The sequence below is a fragment of the Triticum dicoccoides genome, chromosome 2B (genome assembly GCF_002162155.2).
Source record: "Triticum dicoccoides isolate Atlit2015 ecotype Zavitan chromosome 2B, WEW_v2.0, whole genome shotgun sequence".
Classification (NCBI taxonomy): Eukaryota; Viridiplantae; Streptophyta; class Magnoliopsida; order Poales; family Poaceae; genus Triticum; species Triticum dicoccoides.
This window is the reverse complement of record NC_041383.1, coordinates 788837597-788862587: the sequence shown is the minus strand read 5'-3', so window position 1 is coordinate 788862587 and position 24991 is coordinate 788837597.

The window sequence follows — 24991 nt, the reverse complement described above, 5'->3', positions numbered from 1 at the left end:
CATCTTTGGTAGGCAATCCATAAGTGGCTCTCATGATAGATTCATATGGTAATTTTATTTTCTTTCTAGGGAAGTGTTCCATACCCTTTCTAAAGGGAAATTGGAATCTAATATTCCCTTCCTTCATATCAATAATCGCACCAATCGTTCTAAGGAAAGGTCTACCAAGAATAATATGACATGAAGGATTGCAATGTATATCAAGAACTATAAAATCTACGGGCACATAATTACTATTTGGAACAATAAGAACATCATTAATTCTTCCCATAGGCTTTTTAATAGTGGAATCCGCAAGATGCAAGTTTAGAGAGCAATCTTCAAAGTTACGGAAATCTAGTAAATCACACAAAGTTTTGGGAATAGTGGAGACACTAGCACCCAAATCACACAAAGCATGAAACTCATAATCCTTAATTTTAATTTTGATAGTAGGTTCCCACTCATCATAGAGTTTTCTAGGGATTGAAACTTTCAACTCAAGTTTTTCTTCATAAGATTGCGTCAAGGCATCAACAATGTGTTCGGTAAAGGCCTTATTTTGACTATAAGCATGAGGAGAATCTATCACGGATTGCAACAAGGAAATACAACCAATCAAATAGCAATTTTCATAATTAAATTCCTTGAGATCCAAAATAGTGGGTTTAGCAACATCTAGATTTTTATTTTTTCAATCCCACTTTCATCAATTTCATCATCAAGATCTAGAAACTCCAAATGCTTAGAACGCCTTCTAGGTAAAGGAAGATCATATTCAGTTTCATCAAGATTCATATTGAAAAACAAAGATTTAATAGGGGACACATCAATAACTTTTAGATCTTCGTCTTGATTTTCATAGGAATTGGAAGAACATGCTTTAATAAAGGCATCTTTGGAAGCACGCACCCTAGCGGTTCTTTCCTTGCACTCATCAATGGAAATTCTCATAGCTCTGAGAGACCCATTGATATCATGCTTAGGAGGAATAGATCTATGCTTTAAAGAATCAATTTCCAGAGAAATTCTATCAACGTTCCTAGCCAAATCATCAACTTTAAGCAACTTCTCTTCAAGCAAAGCATTAAAATTCTTTTGTGAATTCATAAACTCTTTAACACTACTCTCAAATTAAGAGGGAATCTTATTAAAATTTCCATAAGAGTTGTTGTAGGAATTCCCATAATTATTAGAAGGATTACTAGGATAAGGCCTAGGATTAAAATTCCCTCTATACGCGTTATTTCCAAAACTATTCCTACCAACAAAATTCACATCCATAGATTCATTATTATTCTCAATCAAAGTAGATAATGGCATATCATTGGGATGAAGAGAAGTATTTTTAGTAGCAAACATCTTCATAAGTTCATCCATCTTTTCACTTAAAACATTGATTTCTTCTATAGCATGCACTTTTTTACTAGAAGATCTTTCGGTGTGCCATTGAGAGTAATTAGCCATAATATTATCAAGTAATTTTATAGCATCTCCTAATGTAATTTCCATAAACGTGCCTCCCGCGGCCGAATCTAAAAGATTTCTAGAAGCAAAATTCAATCCGGTATAAAAATTTTGTATGATCATCCATAAATTCAAACCATGAGTAGAGCAATTGCGAAGCATCCATTTCATTCTTTCCCAAGATTGGGCAACATGCTCATGATCAAGTTGTTTAAAATTCATAATATCGTTCCTAAGAGTGATGATCTTAGAGGGAGGAAAATACTTAGAGATAAAAGCATCTTTGCACTTGTTCCAAGAATCAATACTATTTTTAGGCAAAGACGAAAACCAAAATTCAGCACGATCTCTAAGTGAAAACGGAAATAGCTTCAATTTGACAATATTATTATCCGTATCTTTCTTATTTTGCATATCACACAAATCAACAAAATTGTTTAGATGAGTAGCGGCATCTTCACTAGGAAGGCCGGCGAATTGATCTTTCATAACAAGATTCAGCAAAGCGGTATTGATTTCACAAGACTCATCATTATTATGAGGAGCAATCGGAGTACTAAGGAAATCATTATTATTGGTATTCGAGAAGTCACACAATTTGGTATTATCTTGCGCCATGGCAACAAGTAATCCAACACACAAGCAAACAAAAAGGCAAACGAGAAAAAGGCGAAAGGAAAAGAGAGGAGGAGATTGGGAAAGAGAGGGCGAATAAAATGGCAAGGGTGAAGTGGGGGAGAGGAAAACGAGAGGCAAATAATGTAATGCGAGAGATAGGGATTGTGATGGGTACTTGATATAGTTGACTTTTGCGCAAACTCCCCGGCAACATGGCCAGAAATTCTTCTTGCTACCTCTTGAGCACAGTGTTGGATTTCCCCGAAGAGGAGAGGATGATGCAGTAAAGTAGCATAAGTATTTCCCTCAGTTTTTGAGAACCAAGGTATCAATCCAGTAGGAGATCACGCACGAGTCCCTCGTACCTACACAAAACGATAGCTACTCGCAACCAACGCGATTAGGGGTTGTCAATCCCTTCACAGTCACTTACGAGGGTGAGATCTGATAGAGATGATAAATAATATTTTTGGTATTTTTGATATAGAGATGCAAAGTAAAAAGTAAAAGGCAAAGTAAAAACAAAGCAAGTAAATAAGTAATGGAGATTGATATGATGAGAATAGACCCGGGGCCATAGGTTTCACTAGTGCCTTCTCTCAAGAGCATAAATATTCTACGGTGGGTGAACAAATTACTGTTGAGCAATTGATAGAAAAGCGAATAATTATGATGTTATCTAGGTATGATCACGTGTATAGGCATCACGTCCGAGACAAGTAGATCGAAACGATTCTGCATCTACTACTATTACTCCACTCATCGACCGCTATCCAGCATGCATCTAGAGTATTAAGTTAAAAACAGAGGAACGCCTTAAGAAAGATGACATGATGTAGAGGGATAAATTCATGCAATATGGTAATAACCACATCTTGTTCCTCGATGGCAACAATACTATACGTGCCTTGCTGCCCCTTCTGTCACTAGGTAAGGACACCGCAAGATTGAACCCAAAGCTAAACACTTCTCCCATTGCAAGAACTACCAATCTAGGTGGCCAAACCAAACGGATAATTCGAAGAGACTTGCAAAGATAACTCAATCATACATAAAAGAATTCAGAGAAGATTCAAATATTATTCATATATAAGCTGGATCATAAACCCACAATTCATCGGTCTCAACAAACACACCGCAAAAAGAAGATTACATCGAATAGATCTCCACAAGAGAGGGGAGAACATTGTATTGAGATCCAAAAAGAGAGAAGAAGCCATCTAGCTACTAGATATGGACCCGAAGGTCTGAAGTAAACTACTCACACTTCATCGGAGAGGCTATGGTGTTGATGTAGAAGCCCTTCGTGGTAGATGCCCTCCGGCGGAGGTCCGGAACAGGCCCCAAGATGGGATCTCGTGGATACAGAAAGTTGCGGCGGTGGAATTAGTTTTTTGGCTCTGTATTTGATCTGACGGGGGTACGTAGGTATATATAGGAGGAAGGAGTACGTCGGTGGAGCAACAGGGGGCCCACGAGGCAGGGGGCGCGCACAGGGGGGCGCCCCCCACCCTCGTGACCTCCTTGGTTGTTCCTTGGAGCAGGGTCCAAGTCTCCTGGATCACGTTCTGTGAGAAAATCACGTTCCCGAAGGTTTCATTCCGTTTGGACTCCGTTTGATATTCTGTTTCTTCGAAATACTGAAATAGGCAAAAAACAGCAATTCTGGGCTGGGCCTCCGGTTAATAGGTTAGTCCCGAAAATAATATAAAAGTGGAAAATAAAGCCCAATATAGTCCAAAACAGTAGATAAAGTAGCATGGAGCAATCAAAAATTATAGATACGTTGGAGACGTATCAGGCAACTCCCCGAAATTTTCAACCCCCTCGCTTCTACCACGGTTTTTTCCGTCATGGACGGCCCAAAGAATGTCATGCAGCTGCGTCTCCGGCCCGCCTAGGACGAAAAGCCCATTTTCTATCATGATTTTTTTGTCATAGAAGTAGGAGCCCACCACATCTATGATGATACCGGGTTTTGTCACAATTATCGTCATAGAAATGTCATATGTATGACAGAAAAAAAATTCGTTCGGCCCAAAATGTCACGGATGTGTCTTTTTTTGTAGTGCATGTTCCAATGACTATGAAATTATGAAACTCCTGAATACCAGAGGAACACTTTGTGTGCTACCAAATGTCACAACGTAACTGGGTGATTATGAAGGTGCTCTACAGGCGTCTCCGATGGTGTTTGTTGAGTTGGCATAGATCGAGATTAGGATTTGTCACTCCGATTGTCGGATAAGTATCTCTGGGCCCTCTCGGTAATGCACATCACTATAAGCCTTGCAAGCATTGTGACTAATGAGTTAGTTGCGGGATGATGCATTACAGAACGAGTAAAGAGACTTGCCAGTAACAAGATTGAACTAGGTATGGTGATACCGACGATCGAATCTCGGGCAAGTAACATACCGATGACAAAGGGAACAACGTATGTTGTTATGCGGTTTGACCAATAAAGATCTTCGTAGAATATTTAGGAGACAATATGAGCATCCAGGTTCCGCTATTGGTTATTGACCGGAGATGTGTCTCGGTCATGTCTACATAGTTCTCGAACCCGTAGGGTCCGCATGCTTAACGTTCGGTGACGATTTATATTACGAGTTATGTTTTTTGATGTACTGAAGGTAGTTCGGAGTCCCGAATGAGATTGGGGACATGACGGGGAGTCTCGAAATGGTCGAGACGTAAAGATAAATATATTGGACGACAATATTCGGACATCGAAAACGTTCCGAGTGATTCGGGTATTTATCGGAGTACCGGAGAGTTACGGGAATTCGCCGGGGGAGTGTATGGGCCTTATTGGGCCTTAGTGGAATAGAGGAGGAGAAAGCCTAGGATCCCCCCCAAGCCCTATCCGAATTGGGTGAGCGGGCCGGCCCTCCTTTCCTTCTGCTCTCCCTCCTCTTTCCTACCTCTCCTACTCGAACTTGGAAGGGGGGGAATCCTACTCCCAGTGGGAGTAGGACTCCCCTATGGCGTGCGCAAGAGAGGTCCGGCCCTCCCCCTCGTCTACTCCTTTATATATGGGGGAAGGGGGCACCCCATAGACACACAAGTTGATCATTGATCATTTAGCTGTGTGCGGTGCCCTCCTCCACCATAATCCACCTCGGTCATATCGTAGCGGTGCTTAGGCGAAGCCCTGCATTGGTAGCTTCATCAACACCGTCATCACACCGTCGTGCTGACGGAACTCTCCCTCGAAGCTCTACTAGATCGTGAGTTCGTGGGACGTTACCGAGCTGAACGTGTGCAGATCGCAGACGTGTCGTACGTTCGGTACTTGGATCGGTCGATCATGAAGACGTACGACTACATCAACCGCATTGTCATAACGCTTCCGCTTACGGTCTACAAGGGTACGTGGATGACACTCTCCCCTCTCATTGTTATGCATCACCATGATCTTGCTTGTGCGTAGGAAATTTTTCTAAATTACTATGTTCCCCAACACTGGTATCAAACCCAGGTTTATGCATAGATGTTATATGCACGGGTAGAACACAAGTGAGTTTTGGGCGATACAAGTCATACTGCTTACCAGCATGTCATACTTTGGTTCAGTGGTATTGTTGTATGAAGCGGACCGGACCGACATTATGCGTACGCTTACGCGAGACTGGTTCTACCGACGTGCTTTGCACACAGGTGGCTGGCGGGTGTCAGTTTCTCCAACTTTAGTTGAATCGAGTGTGGCTACGCCCGGTCCTTATTGAAGGTTAAAACAACACTAACTTGACGAAATATCGTTGTGGTTTTGATGTGTAGGTAAGAACGGTTCTTGCTCAGCCCATAGCAGCCACATAAAACTTGCAACAACAAAGTAGAGGACGTCTAACTTGTTTTTGCAGGGCATGTTGTGATGTGATATGGTCAAGACGTGATGAGATATAAGTTGTTGTATGAGATTATCATGTTTTGTTGAAGTTATCGGCAACTGGCAGAAGCCTTATGGTTGTCTCTTTATTGCATAAGATGCAAGCGCCAAATAATTTCTTTACTTTATCGCTATGCGATAACAATAGTTGCAAGAGCAATAGTTGGCGAGACGACCATGTAACGACACATTGATATAGATCAGGATGATGGAGATCATGGTGTCATGCCGCTGACGATGGAGATCAAAGGTACAAGATGATGATGGCCATATCATGTCACATATTTTGATTGCATGTGATGTTTATCTTTTATACATCTTAGTTTGCTTTGATTGACGGTAGCATTATAAGATGATATCTCACTAATTTTCAAGGTATAAGTGTTCTCCCTGAGTATGCACCATTGCCGAAGTTCGTCGTGCCGACACACCACGTGATGATCGGGTGTGATAAGCTCAACGTTCACATACAATAGGTGCAAGCCAGTTTGGCACACGCAGAAATACTCGTGTTAAACTTGACGAGCCTAGCATATGCAAATATGGCCTCGGAACACTGAGACCGAAAGGTCGAACGTGAATCATATAGTAGATATGATCAACATAGTGATGTTCACCATTGAAAACTACTCCATCTCACGTGATGATCGGTTATGGTTTAGTTGATTTGGATCACGTGATCACTTAGATGATTAGAGGGATGTCTATCTAAGTGGGAGTTCTTAAGTAATATGATTAATTGAACTTAAATTTATCATGAACTTAGTCCTGATAGTATTTTGCAAATAATGTTGTAGATCAATAGCTCGCGTTGTTGCTTCTGTATGTTTTATATGTGTTCCTAGAGAAAACTAAGTTGAAAGATGATAGTAGCAATGATGCGGACTGGGTCCGTGATCTGAGGTTTATCCTCATTGCTGCACAAAAGAATTATGTCCTTCATGCACCGCTAGGTGACAGACCTATTGCAGGAGCAGATGCGACGTTATGAACATTTGGCTAGCTCAATATGATGACTCTTGATATTTTAGTGCACCATGCTTAACGGCCTAGAATCGGGACTTCAAAGACGTTTTGGACGTCATGGACCATATGAGATGTTCCAGGAGTTGAAGTTAATATTTCAAGCAAATACCCGTGTTGAAAGATATGAAGTCTCCAACAAGTTCTATAGCTAAAAGATGGAGGAGAATAGCTCAAGCAGTGAGCATGCGCTCAGATTGTCTGGGTACTACAATCGCTTGAATCAAGTGGGAGTTAATCTTCCAGATAAGATAGTTATTAACAGAGTTCTCTAGTCACCATCACCAAGTTAATAGAACTTGGTGATGAACTATAGTATGCAAGGGATGACGAAAATGATTCCCGAGCTTTTCATGATGATGAAATCGATGAAGGTAGAAATCAAGAAAGAGCATCAAGTGTTGATGATTAACAACACCACTAGTTTCAAGAAAAGGGCAAAGGGAAAGAAAGGGAACTTCATGTAGAATGGCAAGCAAGTTGTCATTTCCGTGAAGAAGCCCAAAGCTAGACTAAAGCCTGAAACTGAGTGCTTCTACTACAAAGGAAATGGTCACTGGAAGCGGAAATGCCCTGAATATTTGGTGGATAAGAAGGATGGCAAACTGAAAAGGGGTATATTTGATATATAGGTTATTGATGTGTACCTTACTAGTGTTTATAGTAGCCCCTGGGTATTTGATACTTGTTCGGTTGCTAAAAAAATTAGTAACTCGAAACAGGAGTTACAGAATAAACAAAGACTAGTTGAGGGTGAAGTGACCATGTGTGTTGGAAGTGGTTACAAGATTGATATGATCATCGCACACTCCCTATACTTTCGGGATTAGTGTTAAACTTAAATAAATGGTATTTGGCGTTTGCGTTGAGCATGAATATGATTTGATCATGTTTATTGCAATACGATTATTCATTTAAAGTCAGAGAATAATTGTTGTTCTGTTTATATGAATAAAACCTTTGATGGTCATACACCCAATGGAAATAGTTTGTTGGATCTCGATCGTAGTGATACACATATTCATAATATTGATGCCAAAAGATGCAAAGTTGATAATGATAGTGCAACTTATTAGTGGCACTGCTATTTGGGTCAAATCAGTGTAAAGCGCATGAAGAAACTCCATAAGGATGGATTTTTGGAATCACTTGGTTATGAATCATTTGATGCTTGCGAACCGTGCCTTTTGGGCTAGATGACTAAAACTCCGTTCTCCGGAACAATGGAACGAGCTACTGACTTGTTGGAAATAATCCATACCGATGTATGCGGGTGAGTGTTGATGCTCGTGGTGGGTATCGTTATTTTCTGACCTTCACATATGATTTGAGCAGATATGAGTATATCTGCTTAATGAAGCACAAGTCTGAAACATTTGAAAAGTTCAAAGAATTTTAGAGTGAAGTGGAGAATCATCGTAACAAGAAAATAAACTTTCTACAATCTGATCGTAGAGGAGAATATTTGAGTTACGTGTTTGTCCTTCATTCAAAAAATGATGTGGAATAGTTTCACAGCTCACGCCACATGGAACACCATAGCGTAATAGTGTGTCCGAACATCGTAACCGCACTTTATTAGATATGATGCGATCTATGATGTATCTTACCGATTTACCACTATCGTTTTGGGGTTATGTATTAGAGACAGTTGCATTCACTTTAAATAGGGCACCATCAAAATCCGTTGATGACGCCTTATGAACTATGGTTTGGCAAGAAACCAAAGTTGTTGTTTCTTAAAGTTTGGGGTTGTGATGCTTATGGGAAAAAGTTTCAACCTAATAAGTGATAACCCAAAAGTGTAGGGGATCGCAATAGCTTTCGAGGGTAGTCTATTCAACCCAAATTTATTGATTCGACACAAGGGGAGCCAAAGAATATCCTTAAGTATTAGCAGTTGAGTTGTCAATTCAACCACACCTAGATAACTTAGTATCTGTAGAAAAGTATTTAGTAGCAAAGTAGTATGATAGTAATGGTAACAATGGCAAAAGTAAAGATAATAGTTTTGTAGTAATTATAATAGTAGCAACCGAAAAGTAAATAAGCAAAACACAAGATGTGAAAAGCTCGTAGGCATTGGATCAGTGATGGATAATTATGTCGGATGCGATTCCTCATGTAATAGTTATAACATAGGGTGACACAGAACTAGCTCCAATTCATCAATGTAATGTAGGCATGTATTCTGAATACAGTCATACGTGCTTATGGAAAAGAACTTGCATGACATCTTATGTCCTACCCTCCCGTGGCAGCGGGGACCTAGTCGAAACTAAGGGATATAAGGCCTCCTTTTAATAGAGAACCGGACCAAAGCATTAGCACATTGTGAATACATGAACTCCTCAAACTACGGTCATCGCCGAGAAGTATCCCGATTATTGTCACTTCGGGGTTGTCGGATCATAACAGATAATAGGTGACTATAGACTTGCAAGATAGGATCAAGAACACACATATATTCATGAAAACATAATAGGTTCGGATCTGAAATCATGGCACTCGGGTCCTAATGACAAGCATTAAGCATAGCAAAGTCATAGCAACATCGATCTCAGAACATAATGGATACTAGGGATCAAACCCTAACAAAACTAACTTGATTACATAGTAAATCTCATCCAACCCATCACCGTCCAGCAAGCCTACGAAGGAATTACTCACGCACGGCGGTGAGCATCATGAAATTAGTGATGGAGGATGGTTGATGATGACGATGGCGACGAATCCCCCTCTCCGGAGCCCCGAATGGACTCCAGATCAGCCCTCCCGAGAGAGATTAGGGCTTGGCGGTGGCTCCGTATTGTAAAACACGATGAAACTTCCTCTCCTATTTTTTTCTCCGTGAAACGGAATATATGGAGTTGGAGTTGAGGTCAGTGGAGCCTCAGGGGGCCCACGAGACAGGGGGCGTGCCTAGAGGGGGTGGGTGCGCCCCCCACCCTTGTGGACAGGGTGTGGGCCCCCTGGTCTTCATCTTTTGCCAGTATTTTTATATTTTCTGAAACTTATCTCCGAGGATTTGCAGGTCATTCCGAGAACTTTCGTTTTCTACACATAAAACAACATCATGCCAGCTCTGCTGAAAACAGCGTCAGTCCGGGTTAGTTTCATTCAAATCATGCAAGTTAGAGTCCAAAACAAGGGCAAAAGTGTTTGGAAAAGTAGATACGTTGGAGACATATCAACTCCCCCAAGCTTAAACCTTTGCTTGTCCTCGATTCAGTTGATAAACTGAAAGTGATAAAGAAAAACTTTTACAAACTCTGTTTGCTCTTGTTGTTGTAAATATGCAAAGCCAGCATTCAGGTTTCAGCAAATATTATGAACAAACCATACTCACAATAACACCTAGGTCTCACAATTACACATCAATGGCATAATCAGCTAGCGAGCGATGATAATAAAACTCGGATGACAACACTTTCTCAAAACAATCATAACATGATATAACAAAATGGTATCTCGCTAGCCCTTCTGAGACCGCAAAACATAAATGCGGAGCACCTTTAAAGATCAAGGACTGACTAAACATTGTAATTCATGGTAAAAGAGATCCAGTCAAGTCATACCCAATATGAATCAATAATAATGAATGCAAATGACAGTGTGCTCTCCAGCGGGTGCTTTTTAATAAGAGGGATGATGACTCAACATAAAAGTAAATAGATAGGCCCTTCGCAGAGGGAAGCAGGGATTTGTAGAGGTGCCAGAGCTCAATTTTAAAATAGAGATTGAATAACATTTTGAGCGGCATACTTTCACTGTTAACGCAACAACTATGAGATGGATGTATCTTCCATACTACATGCATTATAGGCAGCTCCCAAACAGAATGGTAAAAGTTTATACTCCCCCACCACCAACAAGCATCAATCCATGGCTTGCTTGAAACAACGAGTGCCTCCAACTAAGAACAACCCTGGGGGAGTTTTGTTTAATTATATTGATTTGCTTTGATCTTTTTGGATCATGGGACTGGGCATCCCGGTTACCGGCCCTTTCTCGTGCATGAGGAGAGGAGTCGACTCCTCTTAAGAATAACCCACCTATCATGGAAGATATAGGCAGCCCTAGTTGAAACATGAGCTGCTCGAGCATACAAAACCGAATTTCATTTGAAGGTTTGGAGTTTGGCACATACAAAATTACTTGGAACGGCAGGTAGATACCGCATATAGGAAGGTACGATGGACTCATATGGAATAACTTTGGGGTTTGAGGAGTTTGGATGCACAAGCAGCATTCCCGCTTCGTACAGGTGAAGGCTAGCAAAATACTGAGAAGAGACCAACTGAGAGAGCGACAACAGTCATGAACATGCATTAAAATTAATTCACACCGAGTACAAGCATGAGTAGGATATAATCCACCATGAACATAAATATCGTGAAGGCTATGTTGATTTGTTTCAACTACATGCGTGAACATGTGCCAAGTCGAGTCACTCAATTCATTCAAAGGAGGACACCATCCCATCATACCACGTCATAATCATTCTAATAGCATGTTGGCACGCAAGGTAAACCATTATAACTCATAGCTAATCAAGTATGGCACAAGCAACTATAATCTCTAAATGTCATTGCAAATATTTTTACTTCATAATAAGCTGAATCAGGAACGATGAACTCATCATATTTACAAAAACAAGAGAGGTCGAGTTCATACCAGCTTCTCTCATCTCAATCAGTCCATCATATATCGTCATTATTGCCTTTCACTTGCACGACTGAACGATGTGTATAATAATAATAGTGCACGTACATTGGACTAAGCTGGAATTTGCAAGCATTCAACTCAAGAGAGAAGACAAAGTAATATGGGATCTAAGTTAAATAAACAATCATGCATATGAGAGCCACTAAACATTTTCAATATGGTCTTCTACTCTCGATCCCCCAAAGGAAAGGAAATAAAACTATTTGCACGGGAAACCTCCCAACAAGTAAAAAGAAGAACAAGAAATCTTTTTGGGTTTTCATTTTAATTTCTACTACAAGCATGGAAATTAAATAAACTAATTTTTTTTTGTTTTTCTTAAGGTTTATCAAACACACAAGAAGAAAACTAGAAAAAGAAAATTAAACTAGCATGGATAATACAATGAAAGAGTATGAGCACCGACGACTAGAATAGTGTGTGAACATGAATGTAAAGTCGATGAGAAATACGTACTCCCCCAAGCTTAGGCTTTTGGCCTAAGTTGGTCTAATGCCACGGACCGCGTCTACTCTCCCCAGTGTACTGAGGGGTGTAATCAGGATACCACTGGCTGGCCGTCTCCTCCGAATCCCACTGGTAAGATGATGCACGATAAGGGTCCAGCGAAGGTTACGGCTCAGGCCCAAGTTCTGGAGTGGATGATTGGCCTCGATGAGCGTACACCGCTTTCGGAGTGACAAGATAATTATCTGCGGTCAAATCAAACAATAGAGGTGCAGGCAGAATAATAGTCTCATTGTGTTTCTTATTAAATCTCAAGTTATACAGGAGCATCCTATCATCATTATGAACAATAAATTCATGTGCTACCATGCTCTTGTAATCTAAAATGTAAGGAGGCAATATTGTCTCCTCTTTCTCATGGTGCCTAGTAGGTATCTTGAAATGTTTAGCAAGACGTGCAGCATAGATACCTCCAAGGATGGGCCCCTTTGTATGATTCAGGTTTAGACGTTTAGCAATAATGGCACCCATACTAAAACTATTATCACCAAACAAAGCATGGAATAGAATAATAATATCGGGAACACTGAAGTTTCCACTATTCCCATTACCAATTAAGCATCGACTAGCAAATAAGACATTGTAGCGTAAAACAGGAAAATGTATGCTAGTGATTCTCGCATCAGAACCCTTCTTCGGATCCCCTACAGTAATGGTGTTAACAAAGCCATCCACATCCTTACGATGTGGTTCGTCTAATCTGCCCTGAAAGGGTATTCTACATACCGCACAAAAATGACGTAAAGACATTTCCTTCAATTCATCGTATAAATGGAATTATACTGATGGAGGTATATTCTTAGGATAATAATAAAAGTTTTGCAAGAAAGTATTGGTGAGTAAGAGATACTGATCGATCCGGTCGTGGAGGAAGTCGGCGAGGCCAGCATTTTCAACCAAGGAATAAAAGTCTTCACAAATACCGGCTTCTATTAAGAAATCATCGCATAGCCATTCACACGGCCATAGTTCCGCTACGCAAGGAAGATTATATTTGGCATTTTCCTTTTCTTTAGCTTGTTTATCCTGGGAGCCTTGGCTAGAAGATCCCCTAAAAAATCTCCTTAACATTTTCTAAAAATTTCTGAAATTTTAGTAACTTCAAAATAAAAGTGAATAAAACTAAACAAGATTGGTAGCAACTACTCCTACAAGTGCCTAGAGCCTATATCATGCATTAAAATTACTTGGGACCTCATAAATTTAACATGCAAGCTCAAGAATAGGGTCACCTATGCAGCAAAAATTTGCAATGAATAAAGCACTAGATCAAAAACTAATTGGACCAATGGAGGAGTCACATACAAAGCAACAATCTCCCAAAGCAGTTTTGTGAATGGAGCTTTGAGCAAGGAAATCGAAAATCACAACAAAATGAGCTAGAACTCGTTCTTGAGCTGGATGGGGATTTTTTTGGAAGAAGATGGATAGTGTGGGTGCTGGCATAAGTGGAGGGGGTCCACCTGGGGACCACGAGACAGGGGGGGCGCCCAGGGGGTATGGGCGCGCCCTCCACCCTCGTGTCCTAGTGCTTGCCCCTCCTGTAGTGATTTTAGTGCCTAAAATCCTCAAATATTCCATAAAAATCATACTAAATTTGCAGGGCATTTGGAGCACTTTTATTTTCGGGATATTTTTTTATTGCACGGATAATTCAGAAAATAGACAAAATAATACTATTTTTGCTTTATTTATTTTAAATAACAGAAAGTAAAAAGAGGGTACAGAAGGTTGTGCCTTCTAGTTTCATCCATCTCATGATCATCAAAATGAATCCCCTAACAAGGTTGATCAAGCCTTGTTAACAAAGTCATTCCGAATAACATGGAACCGGCCGGAGAAGTTTCGAAGTGACACTATGTTACCTCAACGGGGATATGAACATCCCCAACAATAAGAATATCATACTTTTTCTTGACAGTAGGGAGAGGAAATTCAAAACCTCCAATAATAATTGATGGAATTTTCCCAGTAGAATTTATGCTGTGAACTCGAGGTTGTTTCCTTGGAAAATGTACCGTATGCTCATTTCCATTAACTCGAAAGGTGACATTGCCTTTGTTGCAATCAATAACAGCACCTGCAGTATTTAAAAAGGGTCTACCGAGGATAATCGACATACTGTCGTCCTCAGGAATATCGAGAATGAAAAAGTCTGTTAAGATAGTAACATTCGCAACAACAGACACGTCCTCACAAATGCCGACAGGTATAGCAGTTGATTTGTCAGCCATTTGCAAAGATATCTCAGTGGCTGTCAACTTACTTAATTCAAGTCTATGGTACAAGGAAAGAGGCATAACACTAACACCGGCTCCTAAATCACATAAAGCAGTTTTAACATAATTTCTTTTGATGGAGCATGGTATAGTGGGTACTCCGGGATCACCAAGTTTCTTAGGTATTCCACCCTTAAAGGAATAGTTGGCAAGCATGGTGGAAATCTCAGCTTTAGGCATTTTCCTATTATTAGTGATGATATCTTTCATATATTTAGCATAAGGGTTTGTTTTAAGCATATCGGTTAAGCGCATGCGTAAGAAAATAGGTCTAATCATTTCAGCAAAACGCTCAAAGTCCTCATCATCCTTTGTCTTGGATGGTTTAGGAGGAAAGGGCATGGGTTTCTGAACCCATGGTTCTCTTTCTCTACCATGCTTTCTAGCAACAAAATCTCTCTTGTCATAACGTTGGTTTCTTGATTGTGGGTTATCAAGACCAACAGTAGGTTCAATTTCTATATCATTGTTATTACTAGGTTGAGCATCAACATGAACATCATTATTAGCATTATCATCAGGTTCTTGTTCATCTCCGGATTGTGTTTCAGCATCAGAGGTAGAAGTATCATTAGGATTCTCAGGTGTTTCTTCATTAGTTTGACTAGAAGCATGCAAAGTACTGTCATTTTTCCTTTTCTTCTTCTTAGAAGAACTAGGAGCATCTAGATTATTATTCTGAGAATCTTGTTCAATTCTCTTAGGGTGGCCTTCAGGATATAAAGGTTCCTGAATCATTTTACCAGTTCTCGTAGCCACTCTAACAAAAAAGCCATGTTTATTATTTAGTTCATCAAGAAAATCATTCTGAGCCTTAAGTACTAGTTCAGCTTGAGTGGCAATCATAGAGACATGTTTACTAGTGAGTTTAAGTTCACCTTTAACTCTAGCCATATAATCATTCAAGCATCCAATCATATAAGCATTATTTTTCAATTACCTACTAACATAATCATTGAAATTTGCTAGTTTATCCATAAAGTCATCAAATTCATCTAAGCATGGGCTATGAAATTTAGTAGAGGGAATTTCAACTTTATCATATCTATAGAGAGAATTTACCTTCACTACCTGTGTCGGGTTATCAAGACAATGTGGTTCTTCAACAGGCTGTATATTAAGACCATGTATTTCTTCAATAGGAGGTAAATTCTTAACATCTTCAGTTTTTATACCTTTTTCTTTCATTGATTTCTTTGCTTCTTGCATATCTTCAGGACTGAGAAATAGAACACCTCTCTTCTTTGTAGTGGGTTTAGGAATAGGCTCAGGAATTGGCTCAATTTGTTCAGGAATTGCCTCAGGAATTGGGTCAGGAAGAGTCCAATTATTTTCATTTTCCAGCATATTATTCAATAGTAATTCAGCTTGGTCCACTGTTCTTTCCCTAAAAACACAACCATCACAACTATCCAAGTAGTCCTTGGAAGCATCAGTTAGTCCATTATAAAAGATATCAAGTATTTCATTTTTCTTAAGAGGATGATCAGGCAAAGCATTAAGTAATTGGAGAAGCCTCCCCCAAGCTTGTGGGAGACTCTCTTCTTTGATTTGCACAAAGTTATATATTTCCCGCAAGGCAGCTTGTTTCTTATGAGCAGGAAATATTTCGCAGAGAAGTAATAAATCATATCCCGGGGACTACGCACACAACCAGGATCAAGAGAATTCAACCAAGTCTTAGCATCACCCTTTAATGAGAACGGAAATATCTTAAGGATATATTAATAGCGAGACTTCTCATCATTATTAAACAGGGTAGCTATATCATTTAACTTGGTGAGATGTGCCACAACAGTTTCAGATTTGGTGCCATAGAAAGGATCAGATTCAACTAAAGTAATAATCTCAGGATCAATAGAAAATTCATAATCCTTCTCAGTAACAAAGATAGGTGAGGTGGCAAAAGCAGGCTCATGTTTCATTCTAGCATTTAGAGTCTTTTGTTTCAGCTTAGCTAACAATTTCTTAAGATCTGATCTATCATTGCATGCAAGAAAAATCTCTAGCAGTTTCTTCATCCATAACATAATCCTCAGGAACAATAGGCAATTCATAATTAGGAGGAGAACCTTCATCATCACTTTCATCAGTAATTTCATTTTCAACAATTTCATTCTCCCTAGCCCTAGTAAATTGTTCATCAAGAAATTCACCCAATGGCACAGTAGTATCAAGCATAGAAGTAGTTTCATCATAAGTATCATGCATAGCAGAAGTGGCATCATCAATAACATGCGACATATCAGAATTCATAGCAGTAGCAGGTTTAGGTGTCGCAAGCTTACTCAAAACAGAAGGAGAATCTAGTGCAGAGCTAGATGGCAGTTCCTTACCTCCCCTCGAAGTTGAGGGAAAAATCTTAGTTTTTGCGTCTTTCAAGTTCTTCATAGTGATCAACAGATATAAATCTCAAGTGACTCAGAGAATAGAGCTATGCTCCCCGGCAACGGCGCCAGAAATTAGTCTTGATAACCCACAAGTGTAGGGGATCGCAACAGCTTTCGAGGGTAGAGTATTCAACCCAAATTTATTGATTTGACACAAGGGGAGCCAAAGAATATTATTAAGTATTAGCAGTTGAGTTGTCAATTCAACCACACCTGGATAACTTAGTATGTGCATCAAAGTATTTAGTAGCAAAGTAGTATGATAGTAATTGTAACAGTGGCAACAGTAAACATAATTGTTTTGTAGTAATTATAACAGTAGCAACGGAAAATTAAATAAGCGAAACACAAGATGTGAAAAGCTCATAGGCATTGGATCAGTGATGGATAATTATGTCGGATGGGATTCCTCATGTAATAACTATAACATAAGGTGACATAGAACTAACTCCAATTCATCAATGTAATGTAGGCATGTATTCCGAATACAGTCATACGTGCTTATGGAAAAGAACTTGCATAACATATTTTGTCCTACCCTCCCGTGGCAGCGGGGACCTAGTGGAAACTAAGGGATATTAAGGCCTCCTTTTAATAGAGAACCGGAACAAAGCATTAGCACATAGTGAATACATGAACTCCTCAAACTACGGTTATCACCGAGAAGTATCCCGATTATTGTCACTTCGGGGTTGTCGGATCATAACACATAATAGGTGACTATAGACTTGCAAGATAGGATCAAGAACACACATATATTCATGAAAACATAATAGGTTCAGATCTGAAATCATGGCACTCGGGCCCTAGATACGAGCATTAAGCATAGCAAAGTCATAGCAACATCAATCTCAGAACATAGTGGATACTAGGGATCAAACCCTAACAAAACTACTTGATTACATGGTAAATCTCATCCAACCCATCACCGTCCAGCAAGCCTACGATGGAATTACTCACGCACAGCGGTGAGCATCATGAAATTGGTGATGGAGGATGGTTGATGATGACGATGGCGACGAATCCCCCTCTTCGGAACCCCGAACGGACTCCAGATCAGCCCTCCCGAGAGAGATTAGGGCTTGGCGGCGACTCCGTATCGTAAAACGCGATGAAACTTCCTCTCTGATTTTTTTCTCCGTGAAACGGAATATATGGAGTTGGAGTTGAGGTCGGTGGAGCCTCAGGGGGGCCACGAGACAGGGGGGCGTGCCTAGAGGGGGTGGGCGCGCCCCCCACCCTCGTGGACAGGGTGTGGGCCCCCTGGTCTTCATCTTTTTGCCAGTATTTTTTATATTTTCTGAAACTTATCTCCGAGGATTTTCAGGTCATTCCGAGAACTTTCGTTTTCTACACATAAAACAACATCATGGCAGCTCTGCTGAAAACAGCGTCAGTCCGGGTTAGTTTCATTCAAATCATGCAAGTTAGAGTCCAAAACAAGGGCAAAAGTGTTTGGAAAAGTAGATACGTTGGAGACGTATCAATAAGCTCGAACCCAAATCGGAGAAGTGCATCTTCATAGAATACCCAAAGGAAACTATTGGGTACACTTTCTATCACAGATCCGAAGGCAAGATATTCGTTGCTGAGAATGGATCCTTTCTAGAGAAAGAGTTTCTCTCGAAAGGAGTGAGTGGGAGGAAAGTAGAGCTTGATAAGGTAATTGTACCTTCTCCCGAATTGGAAAGTAATTCATCACAGAAATCAGTTCCAGTGATTCCTACAACAATTAGTGAGGAAGCTAATGATGATGATCATGAAACTTCAGATTAAGTTACTACAGAACCTCGTAGGTCTTCCAAAGTACAGTCCGCACCAGAGTGGTACGGTAATCCTGTTCGGGAAGTCATGTTACTAGAACATGATGAACTTACGAACTATGAGGAAGCGATGATGATCCCAGATTCCGCGAAATGGCTTGAAGGCCATGAAATCTGAGATGGGATCCATGTATGAGAATAAAGTGTGGACTTTGGTGGACTTGCCCGATGATTGGCAAGCCATAAGAAATAAATGGATCTTCAAGAGGAAGACAGACGCTGATAGTGGTGTTACTATCTACAAAGCTCGACTTGTCGCAAAAAGTTTTTCGACAAGTTCAAGGTGTTGAATACGATGAGATTTTCTCACTCGTATCGATGCTTAAGTCTGTCCGAATCATGTTAGCAATTGCCACATTTTTTGAAATCTGACAAATGGATGTCAAAACTGCATTCCTTAATGGATTTATTAAAGAAGAGTTGTATATGATGCAACCGGAAGGTTTTGTCAATCCTAAAGGTGCTAAAAAAGTGTGCAAGCTCCAGTGATCCATCTATGGACTGGTGCAAGCATCTCAGAGTTGGAATATACGCTTTGATGAGTTGATCAAAGCATATATTTTTATACAGACTTATGGTGAAGCCTGTATTTACAGGAAAGTGAGTGGGAGCACTACAGCCTTTATGATAAGTATATGAGAATGACATATTGTTGATCAGAAATAATGTAGAATTTTCTGGAAAGCATAAAGGAGTGTTTGAAAGGAGTTTTTCAAAGAAAGACCTCGGTGAAGCTGCTTACACATTGAACATCAAAAATCAATAGAGATAGATCAAGACGCTTGATAAGATTTTTCAATGAGTAGATACCTTGATAAGATTTTGAAGTAGTTCAAAATGCAACGGTCAAAGAAGGAGTTCTTGCCTGTGTTGCCAGGTGTGAAGCTGAGTAAGACTCAAAACCTGACCATGGTAGAAAATATAAAGAGAATGAAAAGTCATTCCCTATGCCTCAGTCATAGGTTCTATAGAGTATGCTATGCTGTGTACCAGACCTATTGTATACCTTTCTCTGAGTTTGGCAAGGGAATACAATTTTGATCTAGGAGTAGATCACTGGACAGCGGTCAAGAATATCCTTAGTGAGGACTAAGGAAACGTTTCTCGATTATGGAGGTGATAAAAGAGTTCATCGTAAAAAGTTACATCGGCGCAAGCTTTTACACCATCCAGATGACTCTAAGTCTCAATCTGGATACATATTGAAATTGGGAGCAATTAGCTAGAGTAGCTCCATGCAAAGCATTGCAGAGATAGAATATTTGCAAAATACATACGGCTCTGAATGTGATAGACCCATTGACTAAACTTCTCTCACGAGCAAAACATGATCATACCATAGTACTCTTTGGGTGTTAATCACATAGCAATGTGAACTAGATTATTGATTCTAGTAAACCCTTTGGGCGTTGGTCACATGACGATATGAACTATGGATGTTAATCACATACAGATGTAAATATTGGTGTTAAATCACATGATGATGCGAACTAGATTATTGACTCTAGTGCAAGTGGGAGACTGAAAGAAATATGCCCTAGAGGCAATAATAAAGTTATTATTTATTTCCTTATTTCATGATAAATGTTTATTATTCATGCTAGAATTGTATTAACCGGAAACTTAGTACATGTGTGAATACATAGACAAACATAATATCACTAGTATGCCTCTACTTGACTAGCTCGTTGAATAAAAGATGGTTGTGTTTCCTAACCATAGACATGAGTTTTCATTTGATTAACCGGATCACATCATTAGAGAATGATGTGATTGACTTGACCCATTCCGTTAGCTTAGCACTTGATCGTTTGTATGTTGCTATTGCTTTCTTCATGACTTATACGTGTTCCTATGACTATGAGATTATGCAACTCCCGAATACCACAGGAACACTTTGTGTGCTACCAAGCGTCACAATGTAACTAGGTGATTATAAAGGTGCTCTACAAGTGTCTCCAATGGTGTTTGTTGAGTTGGCATAGATCGAGATTAGGATTTTTCACTCCGATTGTCGGATAAGTGTCTCTGGGTCCTCTCGGTAATGCACATCACTATAAGCCTTGCAAGCAATGTGACTAATGAGTTAGTTGCGGGATGATGCATTACGGAACGAGTAAAGAGACATGCCGGTAACGAGATTGAACAAGGTATAGTGATACCGACGATCGAATCTTGGGCAAGTAACATACCGATGACAAAGGGAACAACGTATGTTGTTATGCGGTTTGACCGATAAAGATCTTCGTAGAATATGTAGGAGCCAATATGAGCATCTAGGTTCCTCTATTGGTTATTGACCGGAGATCTCGTTCATGTCTACATAGTTTTCGAACCCGTAGGGTCCGCACGCTTAACGTTTGGTGACAATTTATATTATGAGTTATGTGTTTTGATGTACCGAAAGTAGTTCAGAGTCCCGGATGAGATCGGGGACATGACGAGGAGTCTCTAAATGGTCAAGACGTAAAGATCGATATATTGGACGACTATATTCGGACATCGGAAAGGTTCCGAGTGATTCGGGTATTTATCGGAGTACCAGAGAGTTACGGGAATTCGCCGGGGAGTGTATGGACCTTATTGGGCCTTAGTGGAATAGTGGAGGAGAAAGCCTAGGAGAGGCGCTCCCCCCCCCCCCCCAAGCCCAATCCAAATTGGGTGAGGGGGCCGGCCCCCCTTTCCTTCTTCTCTCCCTCCTCTTTCCTACCTCTCCTACTCCAACTTGGAAGGGGGGAATCCTACTCCCACCGGGAGTAGGACTCCTCTATGGCGCGCCCAAGAGAGGGCCGACCCTCCCCCTCCTCTACTCCTTTATATACGGGGGAAGGGGGCACTCCATAGACACACCAGTTGATCATTGATTTTTTAGCCGTGTGCGGTGCCCCCCTCCACCATAATCCACCTCGGTCATAACATGGCGGTGCTTAGGCGAAGCCCTGCGTCGGTAGCTTCATCAACACCGTCATCACGCCGTCGTGCTGACGGAACTTTCCCTCGAGGCTCTACTGGATCGTGAGTTCGTGGGACGTCACCGAACTGAACGTGTGCAGATCGCGGAGGTGCCGTACGTTCGGTACTTGGATCGGTCGCTCGTGAAGACGTACGACTACATCAACCGCATTGTCATAACGCTTCCGCTTACGGTCTACGATGATACGTGGACGACACTCTCCTCTCTCGTGGCTATGCATCACCGTAATCTTGCGTGTGCGTAGGAATTTTTTTAAAATTACTAAGTTCTCCAACATGTGTGGTGCCCAAGCGAAGTGTGGCTCGATCACCTGGTTGGTATGGCGTTGCTTTGCGTTTGCCTGTCTCATGGTACCAGACCATATTCCGATGCCACATGTATCGATCGCCTGACATCGTCTACAGCAAGTGCACATGATGGGCGCCTCTGGCCAAAGCTCTGGACACATGACGAACAGTGAACCTGACCGAAAGTGACACGTGTGACGCACTACCAGACCAGTCGGTTAACAGACAGGGATTGTCTGGCGTACTGCAGTGTGCAGTTCGGTCACCGACATGTTGGCCAGTCTGTCGAGGGTCCACATGTCAGTGACATACTTGCACCCTGCAGCACGCCAGAGGACGTCGGTTAACGCCTCCCTGCTCTGCCCGGCAAGGAAGCCTCGCCTGAGCGTTTGGGTGGCGTTCACGGTAAGCAGCGGGTTAAAGGATTAGAGCTTGCAAAAGGTTCGCCCCTCAGATTATTAAATGGTGCTGCAAGATACATGTTTTTCACACCTTTATTACCGGCGTCCACATGGTCTAGGTGCTCTAGCTAGTAGTATTACCTAGCTCCTAAACAGCCTCCATCGCATATACGTAAACATGCGTGGCTGATGTCCATGCACGTTCTTCACCATGTGCATATACATCCTAACTCTAGTGTCTGTAGGATGGTACTGGTACTAATAGTCGGCTGACACTCGATCATCACTCGATAACAGCGGCGGCAGCCCGTACTAATCGTACGTGTGTGTGTGCGCGCGAGCGCCCTTGGCATGCACGTGACAGTAGAAAGGAAGAAAATGAGAAATAAGCAACAAAAAAACTGGCATATTCCTGGTATATGTCTAGGTATCGGGCCCACGGTGCTACTTCCCATTCTAATGAACATCACTCCTTCCCAAAAACGCGTGTTAGATAGGTTATTTACTTCCCCTCAAAAAAAAAAAGATAGGTTATTTACTATGGACGCACAATTTTGGCACATCGGAGGTGACTAGTCATGGAATATTGTTTTTACATTAGCATCAATCTAGTAAATAACATCATATATACCTTCCACTCACAATTCTAGTCAATTATATTAAAGTTAATAACATTTTAAATAACTCCAATTCACAATCCACGCCAGTGAGTCAAGCATTCCAGTATGTTATGCTCGCTCATCATCGACAAAAACTATCAACTCGGTGCATGAATTTATTCTTGTTTTCTAGGTGTATGTACTGACTCATCTACTCATGTGCGACTTCCTGTGATGTTTTTTCGTGCGAAAATGAGGTATAGTGAGATTGTGTACGGAAGTAGTTTTGGTTGTTCAAGAAAAAACGGAAAATGTTGCCACAAACTATACCATAGAGAGAATCATACTAAGAAAGATATCTTGGAACAGTGTCATGCACATCTTGGTTGTTGGAGAAGGGTATGTACATATTCCTCAAGAAAACCACCAATCACTTCATCATCCCAGTCGACGAGCTTTGAACACGTGCTCTATTGCCGACACGCGAGTGCCTTTTACTAACTAACTTGTCATCAATTGGTGGTTCTCTAGCGATCTCACCACTTGTGTTGCTCTTTCTTTCCCCTATTGATCCCATAAAACCAATCACTCTAGTCACGGCCATCTCCAACCCAGGCAATCTAAAACACACCCAAGACTTGGGCTCCCAACCGGCAAATACTTAGGCCCACTTGGTTGATCTCCTTTAACCCTCCTATACACCTCCCTCTTTCTAGAAAGTCCGTGCACTATTGTTTGTCCACACACCACTATTGATGACCTCCCCCTTCATAACTTCTATTGCAAATAAAATGCATTTAAAAGGAAAACACAAAATGACAAAACCACCATACTAGTAGGGTTTGAGCTATCTTGACAGTTTCAACTCTTCATGTAACCCCAGCGCTCCTTCATTGTTCGATGTTAATCACCCACCTCATGTGTGCTCTCTTCGTAAGTGGCGACGACCACAACGGTCAAGGCTATACTTCTATAATTAGCTAGGGATCCACCAACACTTCTAGAGGAAGAGCGGGTTGTGCTGGGACTTTCCCATAGGTTGAATGACAACTATGGGTGGAGAGGACATCATGAAATGGCATCGAGAAGTAGGTGAGAATTTTTTCCAAGAAGGTACTAAGATGGAGGAAGATGGTGGAGAGTGGGGTGGTGGTACAATTGGTAATATGCTCACACTATCGCCCTAATGCAAGTTAGTAAAGGAGATAAAAAATCTAATCATTTATGGAATTGTAGATATTTTCTCTTGTCATGATGACACAAAAGAAAATAATGTATGAAGAAATAAAAAAACTCTTTTAAATGGAAAAGAAATTTAGTACATGAAAAATGGTACAAGAGAGAGAAGCATGAATATGTGCTTTCAATAAGTCCACAACTTGCACATTTAGACGCACGGTGCTACCTAACATTCCCATCATCCCATGATCTGATCCCTTTCCCAAGGGTGGCGATGGCCTTGCATTTGGCGATGATTGCTACTAGATTATCCATGATTTCGGCATGACAGGCGGCAAAGAGCTGTGCAGGGACAGTGGGACTAAAGCATACCATGTCGTGGGATCGCAAGCGGCGCGGCTAGATTACGAGGGTGGGGTGGCATGGTGAATTCATATCCATCCTAGGGCTAATGAGATGGTGTGCCGACGGTTCTGCCATGAATACAGTTGAGAGCTTATGAGGCGCGGTGGTGGCGATGCTAAGATAGCAGAGACAACCGAAAATGCGAAGCTCATCATAAAAGGGAGGTGCACTGAAGAGAAGATGATGAGGTGCAAAGTTCCCGCGAGTGCGATAGGGGCGAATGTTAAGAAGGAGTGATGCAGTGGCAAGTGCGTTAGGCCAGAAGCACGGAGGCACATTGACGTGGAAGAGAAGTGTATGGACGCAGTCGTTAAGAGTGCGAAGAACACGTTCAGTGCGACCGTTGTGTTGCAAAGTATAGGGGCAAGTGATACGAAATGTCGTGCCATGTGTGGTGAGAAGAGTGCGAACAACCAAGTTGTCGAACTCCTTCCCGTTGT